Source organism: Cucurbita maxima, unplaced genomic scaffold (assembly GCF_002738345.1).
Source record: "Cucurbita maxima cultivar Rimu unplaced genomic scaffold, Cmax_1.0 Cma_Scf00053, whole genome shotgun sequence".
Lineage (NCBI taxonomy): Eukaryota > Viridiplantae > Streptophyta > Magnoliopsida > Cucurbitales > Cucurbitaceae > Cucurbita > Cucurbita maxima.
In genome coordinates this window covers 872,147-885,916 of record NW_019272069.1, presented here as the reverse complement: position 1 = coordinate 885,916, position 13,770 = coordinate 872,147, and the positions used below count along the sequence as shown (strand labels likewise).

The window sequence follows — 13,770 nt, the reverse complement described above, 5'->3', positions numbered from 1 at the left end:
GCCATTTGATCTTCAAGCCGGTGTGATTTTCAACTTCAGCTTTCCACTTCTAGAAAGTGACAAACACATTTGACTTATGTTTCAGGAAATAAACTCATACCTTCCTGCTGAAATCTCAACCAGCCAAGTGATAACACTGGAGATGGTCCCCAAACGTCTGCATGGACCATTTCCAATCGTACTTTCTTTGATTCTCTGATAGCCTTTGTGAAGCTAACTCGTTTTTGTTTCACATAACGCAGCTCTCAGAAAGATCTATGTCAACAGATTTTAGGCCTTCTAAAACTCCATTTGCAACCGGCATCTTCATTCCTTTGACGCTCATATGTCCAAGTCTACTTGAATTTAGAAGCACTCCAGCAACCGCAGCCATTTTCACACCCTATAGTGATGTAAAAGGTTCTGGATTTTGTGTCATGTACTACCACCATAGCACCCTTCACAATCTTCCACGAACTCTTCCCAAACTTTGTTGCATAACCTGTGCTATCCAACTTACCAATACATATTAAGTTCTTCTTGAGATCAGAAATATATCTGTCATCCTTTAATGTCTACTAAAGGCAAAAGAAAACCAAGAAGAGGAAGAATCCTTATTCAACAACTATTGATAGGAGTAGGAAAAGAAAACCAAGAATGATAGATTAAGGCAAAAAGGTGTATGAGAGTGCTCAAATGAGGGGAATTTCCATTGAAGGACACCAACAAAGCTTGATAACTCTTAATCATTTCCTATCTTTGTTTATTCTATCATGATTAAGATGTTGATTTCTATGTTGAAATCAGTTTGTATGGAGAGATAAGCCTTATAGGAGAGGCGGAAGAGTTTTATGTAGTTTAAGTATGTTGGTATGATTTTAGTTTATTAAAGAGTTGTTACTAATGATTTACATGTTTGTTTAGTTTGTCACTTTACATACATAATTGTTCTCTTATTGTTCTCGAAAGAAGAGAGAGAGTAAGCAAATTATCTTTAATACTCTAGTTCCATTGTGAGGATACTTGAACATAGTCGAAGGGTTATGAACACCCTACATGACCCTTGAAAAATAAGTTAAAATGAGCTAAAATCCACCACAAAATTCAACAACCTATCTATTTTATCAGTTTTAGCCAAAGCTTCCTTGATTTTCTAGTTGTTCTCCGTTATTCTAGAACAATTGATACTCTCAATCAAATTTTTTTAATTAGTTTAAAATCGCCAACATACATTTGAAAAAGACAAAAAAACTTAATTTCCAGCAACAAAAAGTAACAAAAATTAGGTTCTCGGTTGAATGGATAATTTATTTATTATTTACTATTTGTGATATTGTATATTGACATGTATTCTTGTGAATTTTACACCATTTTACTATATACATTCACGAGTCATCAGTCACTCCCATGCTACAACCTTACCTGAAAATCATTTTAAAATAGGGTAAATAAGTACTCATTAACTCCCCTATTGTGGTTAGACATGCAAACCATCAAATAGTTTCATCAATCAAAATCAAGGGACCTTGGTGGTTGATTACTCATAACACATAGCATATAATCTCCTCACTTAAAATAGTTTTCAACATTCAATGCTTAGTGACCAATTGTAACGATTAAGATGTTTCCATTTTCCTTATTTTGTTGAGATTTTATTCTTACTTCTCTAAATGACAGGATAATATGTTGTAGCATTTATTCTTGCTAGAAAATATGCGTGATTTCCGGCGATACAGTTATTACCTTAATAAGAACGTTTTGAGACCTTTTATATTCCTATGCCCCTCCTTCACTTTCCTTGAAAACAATTTTTGTCTCCAAACTCACCTCCTGTGTCTGAGAGAAAGGCAACCGAGAGTGTTTAAAAGGAAATCGTGTGGGTTGGTTCGCTGGGTGTTTTTCAGTGAGTTTTCCAAACAAGTGACCTGCTGTACCGAGGAAGAATCGTTGAAGGGGTCGAAATCAATTAATGTGGGGAGACGAGACGTCAGATCGCGTTGGGTCATGTCGCCTCTTGCCCATCAGGAGAAGTGAAAGTTGGAATCGGAGCAGGACAATTGCATCGTTGACGGCGCAACGATGAGTTAGGGTTACAAGTGGTGTGGGTTAGGAAGACGACGAAGCAGGCCAAGTAACCCGCCTCACACTTAGCATCCTGTTCGGCCCAAACATTAACGGGTTGTCTTTCCATTGGCAGCCCAACTCCATAGACGCACGTCCAACAAACCTGGCGGCTCCGCACGCGTACTATCGGCTCCGCTTGTGTACATCAGTTGGGCTCTGTCAACTCCCGAGGCTTGACTTGGCGGCTTACTTGGTCGACTCGGCAGCTCGGCTTATCGGCTTGGTATTGTTATAATATATCAATTTCTAGGTTTTCGGCCCTTCTGAAACTGTTTCTACCCTTATTTTACAATCTAAGGTCAGTATGGTTCCTAACCATCAAAGATAGATTGTGTTAGGAGTTTATTTTGATAAATAGCATGAGATTTAGCTAGGGTATGTTACGAAAGGTTCCTAAATTTTTAGGTGCTTATTATATGGTGTAATTAACCCTTGGAATTAGCTTGTTGTGAGTGACTTCAGCCAAGGCCATCGAGGTAAGTAACCTTACTGTTGAAGTTAGCTTACTATATGTTGTATGATGGTGCGTGCCCTATGGCCCCTGCATGCACCATATTTTATGTGATATGACTATATGATGTATGGATTATGTGACTGTTTACGCTATGAAAAGTTATAGATTATGTGACTGTTTACGCTATGAAAAGTTATGAATTATGTTGACTGTTTGCGCTATGAAAAGTTATGGATTGTGTTGACTGTTAACTGTTTACACTATGAAAAGTTATGGATGATGTTGACTCTTTACGCTATGAAAAGTTATGGATGATATTGACTATTGACTATTGACTGTTTATGCTATGAAAAGTTAGTTGATCTGCTAGTATTATATGCCATGAAAATGTTGATCGATGCCATGGATACAAGTAGTATTTTCATGTTATGTAATATGTCATGCAATGTAAGAAACGTATATGTGATGTTAGCAATGCTTATGTAATGCCATGTTAAGTATGTTAAGAGACCTCATGCATATATGTATTCAGATTTTTCTATTTTTCCTTATTTTGTTGAGATTTTATTCTTACTTCTATAAATGAAAGGATAATATGTTGTAGCATTTATTCTCGCCGGAAAATATGCATGATTTTGGACGAGACAGTTATTACCTCAATGGAAACGTTTTGAGACCTTTTATATTCCTATGTCCAACCTACACTTTCCTTCAAAACGATTTTGGTCTCCAAACACTGTCTGAGAGAACTAATGATGTTAATATAACACATACGAAAGCAATTTGGATCTTAGGCACTTTTAGAACATCAAATATAGTAAATAACTAGCATGTTCATGAGAATTAAAACTTAATGAGTTTGAATACTAACCTTTTGTAATTCAAATTTTTTTTTCCTCACGAACCGGTTTCGAACCACCACTAGTGTCTTCTCCACTATCCTCTGGCCTTAGAACGGGATTGTGGAATCCGGTGAGTGACTAAACTTGGGAGGGATTTTGTATATATGAAGAGAGTGTTTGTGAGAGGTTTTTCTCAAGGTTTTTCACCAACAAGAAGATCTTTCATGTATTATGATCACTCTATTTATAGAGTCATGTTGGCATGTTAATGCAAATTTGAGATCACCACATTTTGACACTCAAAATTCTACTCAAATGTTTGGGATTATGTGGCAAGCATGCATGCTTGAGTTAACCAAATTTTGACACTCAAAATTCCACTCAAATTTGTGGAGGTTTATTTGGCAAGCATGCAAGTTTGGTTAAACCAAATTTTGACACCTCAAAATTCAACACATGGATTTTTACATTAAATGAAGTAACATTTTGACTTTCTTCATTTTAATTCAACAATTAATTTGAATTATTAATCTCAAATTAAAGTAATATTAAATAATTAATTAAACTATTTAATTAATATTTAATATTAATTCAAATGTCAATCCCAATTAATTCCGACACATATTTGATTAAGATATTTAAATCTTATTTAAATATCTCAGATTCTCTCTGTTTGTTTAATTCGTAAATAAAACAAAAATACGGTTAAATATATCGTATATATGTAGCGCATTCTCCCTAATTTGAATTTGAACACTTCGAACTCACTCGTCACACTGTTCTATGGTTTAATCTGATATGAGCTAGCAGAGGGACCTAATGGATCTATAGATCATGGGCTCCAATGATCCAAGATTAACCGGTTAAACTCATTAACCTTGTTAACCAACATTCGTTAACTACTAGGACATTCCACTATAGCCTAGTAGTTGCACTCCCTTCACTATAGATATATTTTTGTCCATTTGGTATAGCCATGATTAGTAAGTCGATCCTTCACATGTTGTTTGTAACTAGAGTTGGGTTAATTTACCGTTTTACCCCTAAAGTTACTTCTTGTTTCTTATGTCTCACTGATCCTCTAATGAACAATTGGTTTGTGGTCCAACCAGTAAACCGAATCTCTCTCAGGCCAATGAGAGGGTGGGGTACCTTGTTCAAGACCTGGAGTCAGTACTTAAGAGAACTACCTCTCTTCTATCCCTAAAAGTGGGTAGGAGTGAATTCCATCTTACACCCCACGTCCCCAGCCATTTACCCAGTCTTACCCCTGAAATGGGAGGCCTATTGAGTCACCGAACTTGAGCCCCTCTCACCCATGCAAATCTATGGATAATTTCGAATAAACAGAAGTTCATGGTTAGCTCAGGATTAAGATCGAGTTACCTAGGTCATCGAATGAAAAGAAAATAAGTCTCAATAGTAAACGACATTATAAAGTGAGAGTGATTTTCTTCATGGTCCGATCTTATGCAATACTCATTGCATAGGACGCCCCCACTCACATGTCTCCACATGTACAATTTTAGTGATCACATTGTTTATATCATATACAAAAGTGGGCCGCATCCGTAGTGTCCCCAGAACAAGGTACTCAACCTTATCCTTATACTATAGATCATTTTGACTATATACTTGAACTTGAACAACTCTTATGTCTCTACATATAGTTCAAGTAATCATACTATAGCCAGAGTGTTCTTAGTTTATTGGATTTATATTAATGATCGTAAAGTTCACTTTATTCAGTAACAATCTTTACTGAATAAACAATAATAATAACTTTATTGAAAATAGAATATGTTTTTGTTTACAAACTATGAGTTTTAGAACATAAAACCCAACAAGAACGAGAACCGAGAGTGTTTGAAAGGAAATTCGTGTGGGTTGGTTCGCTAGGTATTTTTCGTTGAGTTGTCAGAACAAGTGAACTTGTTGTCCAGAGGGACAATCAACGAAGGGGTCAAAATCAATTAGGGTGGGCGAGATTAGATGTCGGATCGCATTGGGTCGTGTCATCTCGTGCCTGTCAAGAGAAGTGAGAGTTGGAACCAGAGAAAGACAGCCACATCGTTGATGGCTCAACGACAAGTTAGGGTTTCACGTGGTTGCGGGTAAGGAAGACGACAAAGCGGGCTGGGTAACTCACCTCACGCTTAGCCTCCAGTTCGGCCCAAATAATAAAGAGTCGTGTTTCAATCGACGGCCCAACTCCACAAATTCATGTCCAAAGAACCTGGCAACTCTGCACGCATACTCTCGGCTCCATACATTTACGTTGTCTCTGTTGGGTTTGATGTCCAAAAACTCATAGTTTGTAAACAAAAACATATTCTATTTTCAATAAAGTTATTATTGATGTTTATTTAGTAAAGATCATTATTGAATAAAGTGAATTTTACGATCATTAATCTAAATCTAGTAAACCAAGAATACTATGGCTATAGTATGATTACTTGAACTATATGTAGAGACATAAGAGTGGATCAAGTTCAAGTATATATTCAAAATGATCTATAGTACAGGGATAAGACTGAGTACCTTATCTTGGGGACACTATGGATGCAGCCCACTTTTGTATATGATATAAACAATGTGATCCCTAAATTGTACATGTGGAGACATGTGAGCGGGGGCGTCCTATGCAATGAGTATTGCATAAGATCGGACCATGAAGAAAATCACTCTCACTTTATAATGTCATTTATTGTTGAGACTGATTTTTTCACTCGATGACCTAGGTAACTCGACCTTAATCCTGAGCTAGCTATGAACTCCTGTTTATTCATAATTATACTTAGATTCGCCGACTCAATAAGCCTCCCATTTCAAGGGTAAAACTGGGTGAATAGTTGGGGGACATAGGGTGCAAGATAGAATTCACTCCTACCCGCTTTTAGGGATAGTAGAGAGGTTGCTCCCTTAAGTACTGAATCCAAGTCTTGAACAAAGGGCCCCACCCTCTCATTGGCCCGAGAGGGATTCGGTTTGGTGGTTGGACCACAAACCAATTGTTCATTAGAGGATCAGTGGGACTTAAGGAACAAGAAGTAACTTTATGGGTAAAAACGGTAAATTGACCCAGCTCTAGTTACGAACAACCTGTGAAGGATCGACTTACTACTAATGGTTATATCAAATGGATAGAATATATCTATAGTGAGGGAAAAACAACTACTAGGCTATAGTGGAGTGCCCTAGTAGTTAACGAATGTTGGTTAAAAGGTAAATGAGTTTAGCCAGTTAATCTCGGATCGTTGGAGACCAAGAATCTGTAGGTCCATTAGGTCCCCTTGCTAGCTCATATCGGACTAAACCTTAGAACAATGTGACGAATGAGTTTGAAGTATTCGAACTCTTATTAAGGAATATGCGCTAAATATATATGATATATTTAACCGCATTTTGATTTAATTACGAATTAAACAAAATGAGAGAATTGAAGATATTTAAATAAGATTTAAATATTTTAATTATGAATAGGGATTCATAATCAATATGTGCCGGAATTAATTAGGATTGTTATTTGATTTAATGTTAAATATTAATTAAATTTTTTAATCAATCATTTAATATTTTTTTATTGGAAATTAATTATTCAAATTAATTGTTGAATTAAAATAAATAAAGTCAAAATGTTGACTTCACTTAATGGAAAAATACATGTTTGAGTTAGTGGAATATTGAGTGTCAATATATGGTTTAACACACTTGCATGTTCGTCCATAATCCCACAAATTTGAGTGGAAATTTGAGTGTCAAAATTTAATTTATCCAAACTTGCATGTTTGCCAAGTAAACCCCACAAATTTGAGTAGAATTTTGAGTGTCAAAATTTGGTTAATTCAAACTTGAATGCTTGCCACATAATCCCACAAATTTGAATGGAATTTTGAGTGTCAAAATTTGGTAATCTCAAATTTGCATGAATATGCAAATATCACAGATAAATAGAGTGATAAAGGTACATGGAAAGTCTTCTTGAAAAACTTTGAGAAATTCTCTCAAAACTCTCCCTTTACATATACTAAATTCCTTTCCAATTAGTCACTCACTGGATTTCACAATCTCATTCTAACGCCAGAGAATAGTAGGGAAGACACTAGTGGTGGTTTGAAACCCGTTCGTAAGGAAAAAGGAATTTAAACTACAAAAAGTTTAGTATTCAAACTCATTGAGTTTTAATGTTTTTGAACATGCTTGCTAATTTATTATCATTGATGTACTTAGAGTGCCTAAGATCCAAATTGCTTTCGCATGTGTTATATTAACACGATCCGACTCAGCTCCGTCAACTCCCGTGGTTCGACTTCGTGGCTTAGTTGGTTGGCTCGGCAACTCGGTATCATTATAATATATCAATTTCTAGGTTTTTGGCCCTTCTGAAACCGTTTCTGCCCTTATTTTACCATCTAAGGTCAGTATGGTTCCTTACCGTCAAAGACAGATTGTATTGGGAGTTTATTTTGATAAATAGCATGAGATTTAGCTAGGGTATGTTACGAAAGGTTTCTAAATTTTTATGTGGTTATTATATGATGTAATTAACCGTTGGAATTAGCTTGTTGTGAGTGACTTCGGCCAAGGCCATCGAGGTAAGTAACCTTACTGTTGGAGTTAGCTTACTATGTGTTGTATGATTGTGCGTGCCCTGTGCCCCCTACATGCACCATATTTTATGTGATATGACTATATGATGTATGGATTATGTAACTGTTTACGCTATGAAAAGTTATGGATTATGTTGACTGTTGACTGCTTACGCTATGAAAAGTTACAGATGATATTGACTCTTTACGGTATGAAAAGATATGGATGATGTTGACTGTTGACTGTTTATGCTTTGAAAAGTTAGTTAATCTGCTAGTATTATATGCCATGAAAATGTTGATCGATGTCATGGATACACGTAGTATTTCCATGTTATGTAATATGCCATGTAATGTAAGAAACGTATTTGTGATGTTAGCCATGCTTATGTAATGTCATGTTAAGTATGTTAAGGGACCTCATGAATATATGTATGTCACTTGCATCGGGATACTTCCCCTTTATGTTACGAAAGGATGAAATACGATATTTATGTTCGCCATGATATCATGCGGGCCTTTTCTATTTTGTGGTGTCCGGCGAAGTGTAATACGTTTTGTCTGACCAAGCCAGGCTCAGGGGTCACGTATACGAGCCCACCTGGTGGGTCCATGAGCGCGTACATGGGCTGTGTGTGAAGAAGTACCACACATCCAACCCTACCCGAAATAGAAAAGCACCCAAGACCATTTAAAGTTTACGAAAAGTTAGTCTCACTCATATGTTACATGTGTTTGCATTTCTAACCCCAATAGTGAGGTGACTTACTGAGTATTTCATAAAATACTCAAGCCACGTGCTACCTATATTTTTCAGGAAAAGGCAAGGCACCAATGTACGGTTTACAGTGGAGATGAGGACACCATGGAAGTGGACGAGGGACATTTTTAGTAGTTTAGGTTTATTTTACTGATTTAAGTTAAAGCATTAAACATTTTTTTATTTTGATTTGTTTTTAATTCATGGAAGGTTTTACTTTCAGAGATAGGTTTGTTTCAGATGTTTGGACCTTTATGAAAGATTTTGTTGTGTTTTCCAAGGTTATTTATGATGAGCTTCCACTTAATGAGTTATGTATGCATGGGTGACGTCACTAATTAGGTTAAGAAAATTAGGGGCGTTACACCAATAGTGACTTCTTACCTCATACACAAAGCGTGTAACCCTTATCATATTTATTTCATTCAAAAATCATAACATGCACAAAATGCAATAACAAAATAATTATTTTCATAATCAATAGGCATGACAACAAAACAATAACATCCCTATAACAATCCATATAATAGCATACATATCCAGTTGTATGTTAGAAAATAAATTGTTTAGTTTGAATAGAAAGTCCCTTATCTAGAAGGCTTTCGTTGATCACCACTAGAAATATTAGTCCAACTCTGATTTAGAATGCATCTCCACCAATTGATTTACCAATCAATCTAAGCTACACATGACATAACAACTCTAAAGTTTGTTGGGCTTTATCACTTACCGTTCGATTATGGTGGGGAAAGATCAGTTGGGAGAGCGTTAGACTGAAGATCTGAGGGTCACATGTTTGATCTACGTTCGCTGCATTTGTGTCAGAGTCTTAGTAGACTATTTCATCTATTAATTAGTGAATATTTCTTTGCGATTTAAACTTTGATAGAAAGTTACACATTAATTTTGATTGTAATAAATTGTCAAGTTAAGCATAACTCAACTAATTAGCGGTGATTAAATAGATGAGATATCTCTACTAATGCATTTTTATTGTGTTAAAATAGCAGGGATAGCTTAGTTGGGAGAGCGTTAGATTGAAGATCTGAAGGTGTTATGTGTTTGATCCATGTTCACTGCAATGGTGTCGAGCGTCCTAACTTGACTATGCAATCTAGGGAATATTTCATTTGTGAACTTAATGATTTAAACTTTATAGCGGGATAGCTCTACTTATGCATTTTTACATTAGTAAATTGCGGGGATAGTTCAGTTGAGAGAGCGTCAAATTGAAGATCTGAAGGTCACATGTTCGATAAAGAGGCAAAATTAGTTAATGTTTCATTTTTGAAATAATTCTTTGTAACGGGAAACTAGCAATAAGTTGCACTAAATTTGGACAACTTCCCTTAACTTCTCAATAACTCCGAGCCTTTACGAAAAAATTCAAACTTCACTTGCATTTTGGCAAGTGTCTTAGTAAATATGTCCCCAAGTTGCTCATTAGTATTCTTCCAGCTAGGCTTGCGTATGGACTTTTTGGCATGCCACCACCTCAATAAGGCACTGGCGCATCATGTTCACTAATTTCCTTAATAAGTTCCACATTACAGCGATTCAATCTGGTAATCTTTTGAAAAGATCTCATTTTGAGAACATTTGATAGTTTCAGTCTCAAAATAGTCTTCTCTCCAATGGTCTTAAACTTTGAGGCTTCCACAGCTATAAAAGCCCCTTCACCATTTGCACTGTCATTGCTGGACTTCTTTGCATGCCACCACCTCAATAAGGCACTGGCACATCATGTTCACTAATTTCTTTAATAAGTTCCACATTACAGCGATTCAATCTGGTAATCTTTTGAAAAGATCTAATTTTAAAAGCATTTGACAGTTTCGGTCTCAAAACAGTCTTCTCTCCAATGGTCTTAAACTTTGAGGCTTCCACAGCTATAAAAGCCCCTTCACCATTTGCACTGTCATTGCTGGACTTCTTTGCATGCCACCACCTCAATATGGCACTGGCACATCATGTTCACTAATTTCCTTAATAAGTTCCACATTACAGCGATTCAATCTGGTAATCTTTTGAAAAGATCTAATTTTGAAAGCATTTGACAGTTTCAGTCTCAAAACAGTCTTCTCTTCAATGGTCTTAAACTTTGAGGCTTCCACAGCTATAAAAGCCCCTTCACCATTTGCACTGTCATTGCCTTTCAACTTCCTTCTGCAACGGTTTCAAATGTGATATTGCATCATGCCACTCCACCCTGTTCGTCATTTTCAAGGCTTCCTTTAAGGCCTTCTTAGCGTCTCAGCTTCCCCAGCACCTAGTAAGGACACAACTTTGTTGAGCTGAGCCCGCCAATGGTTAGGCCACACAGCTAAAACCCTCGTGTACATTTCTGAAGTTCTCTGGAACCTACCCAAGTCCATGTAAGGTCCACCCAAAAATATACAAAGCATCTACATGGTCATGCTTCAAGTTGATTTCCTTCTGAAACACCTCAATTTCTTGCTCATCCCTCATTGCATGCAAAGCAGAGGCCAAATCAAAGTAAGCATCAATATAATCTGGTTTCATGAAAATGGCCTCTTCCAAAGCCTTAACGGCAGGATCCAAATTACTAATATGACCCGTTGAATCATCCCCTTCTTCACATAAATTTGCCTGAACTATGAAATCCTCCTCCAAGCCCTCAACATCAGAACTAAATCGTGATACATCATCATCAGAACCAAATCGTGATAAATCATCATCATCAAGCAATGTAGTTATTTTCGGGTCAGGCTCGAGCAGAGCATCAGTAGCCGAATCCTGCGAATTGGTAGTTTGATCCAAATTCTCCAAGATCGTCAGCCTCAGATGGGAGGTAAAGGTCGTCAAGGTCATCAAAAGTGAGCTAAAAATCGTTATTTTCCTCAAATCCCAAGTTCGAAGGCATGGAATAAACAGAAGGGCCACCAGGGGCGGCAGAATTGGCATCGGAGAAAAAGAGAGAGTCTAGAGGGGGAACTTGGAGGGAATCAAATTTAGAAGTGTAAGTAGTGGAATTAGGATTTTGATCATCTGTAGAGACATCATCTTGATGTACACGTGAAGTCAAATTTGTTGGTTGGTAAAGAACCTCAATAGTTAAACAGTATTCCCAAATTGGATCAGAAGAATTTGAAGAATTTTTACATTCATGTACAACATTTGCTTCTGATTCTTTCATTTTGACTCGGCAATTTGGCTAAATATTGTCTGGCTTTCCGCAACGATGAGACATCACTTTCGCCTGACAATCTCGTTTAAAATGACCAAGTTTTCCACACCTGGAACAAGCTTTAAATGACTTCTTTGACGACTCCTCACTTCTGAATTGATTCCCATTGCTTGATGAATGCTTTGAATGAAAATTCTGTCTCATTTGATCTTTGACATACAACACATCTTCTGACTTTGGGAAAACTCGTTGCTGCTAGTCATTTGCTTATTCAAGGCTTCGTGATTGGAAAGAAGATTCTCCAATTCAATAACTATAGGATGATTTGCCCACTTTTGTATTGAGGAAACAAATGGCATAAAGTCTTTTCGTAATCCACGAATAAGATAACGCCGTAATCGAGCATCACTCACTAGCTCCTCAGTATCTAATTCTGAAATTTTAGAGCACAGATTTTTGACTTCCAAGAAATATTCTTCAATAGAAAAATTACCTTGAGTTACCACAGCTAGTTCATTCTCTAGAAATTGCAATCAGTATTTTTCTTAGAGAAAAACTTTTGAAGTGTTTCTCACACTTGCTTTGGTGACTTTAAATCACGAACATGATCAATATATTCCTTGCTAATCAAAGTTTGCAAGGTAAATAAGGATTTCTCATATTTGATCTTCCATTGTCGGCATAATTCAGCATTATGTGGAGTATCTGGTGGAATTTCTGTGTCATCACCCTCAATCAAATCTCACAAATCTTGTCCCTATAGATAAGCTTCCATACAAAACTTCCAATAACTATAATTATTTCCAACAAGCTTTTCCATAGCTATACGCATAGTACTTCCACCATTCATCTCGTTGACTAATAATATCAAACCCTTGGTAAGCTCTGAAACAATGACACAATATCTACCACTCAAAAGTGTGAATAGATATGAAAATATTATTACTCAATGGGATTGTTTATTAATATTTACAACGTTTAAATAGAATACAAGATATCAACTAATACCTACAAATAATTAAATATAAATTAACTAAATCTTGAGAATAAAATAAAATATCCTACAAATCAAATAGAAAAATATTAATTGTTTACTAATGATAAAAGATATATTCTATAACTAATATCTTTTCAAAATATTAACCGATTACGAATATTTTGACTAATTCAAACTAGCAGTTGCACTAAATCCATTTAAAGAAGAATTAATTAGCTTCAACAACTAAAATAAAAGTAGCTAGTTCTTAAAGAAGAATTAATTACATTTTACAAATGCCAGAGTTTCACAATAATAGATATACTCTCTCTTCTTTAATTAGAAGATTCAATTCCTACATCATATAATTGTTGTACTAAAAGCATAAAAAAGATTACACAAAATGTGATACGAAATAAGGTGTCTTAATCATACCATAAAAACTTCATGGTGAATCTGCCTCGTGTGCAAGCGATTTTGATTTTGTCGACAGACTATGTGTTGATTGCTGTAACATTTTCGATCCTGACGTTGCGAATTCCACCGGACATTTCGCTGCCAAGGGCAATGCCTGCAGAATCTGGTGAGATGCAAGTGAGGTGGCGAATGACGAGGTCCTCAGTCGGAATTTCGAACTTGATACCGTACTGGTCCCATTCGCTCTTGATGGCGATGCAATCCTCACCGGAGACAATGTAGCAGTCTTCAATTCGAGTGTTAAGGTTTTAAAGGAGAAGAAGGGAACCTAGATTGATTCCGTTGGTGTTGGGTACGATGACTGGAGAGCAAAGACGGTGAGCCCTTCGATAATCACATTTCTACATTTTCACCCATATTACGATATATATATATATATATATATATATATATATATATATATATATATATATATATATAT

At 36.1% G+C, this 13,770-nt stretch overlaps 1 pseudogene; it reads right to left on the bottom strand.

The window, feature by feature from the left end:
* Window positions 1-13,770, bottom strand: part of LOC111471506 — a 46,311-nt pseudogene that overhangs the window by 30,569 nt on the left and 1,972 nt on the right.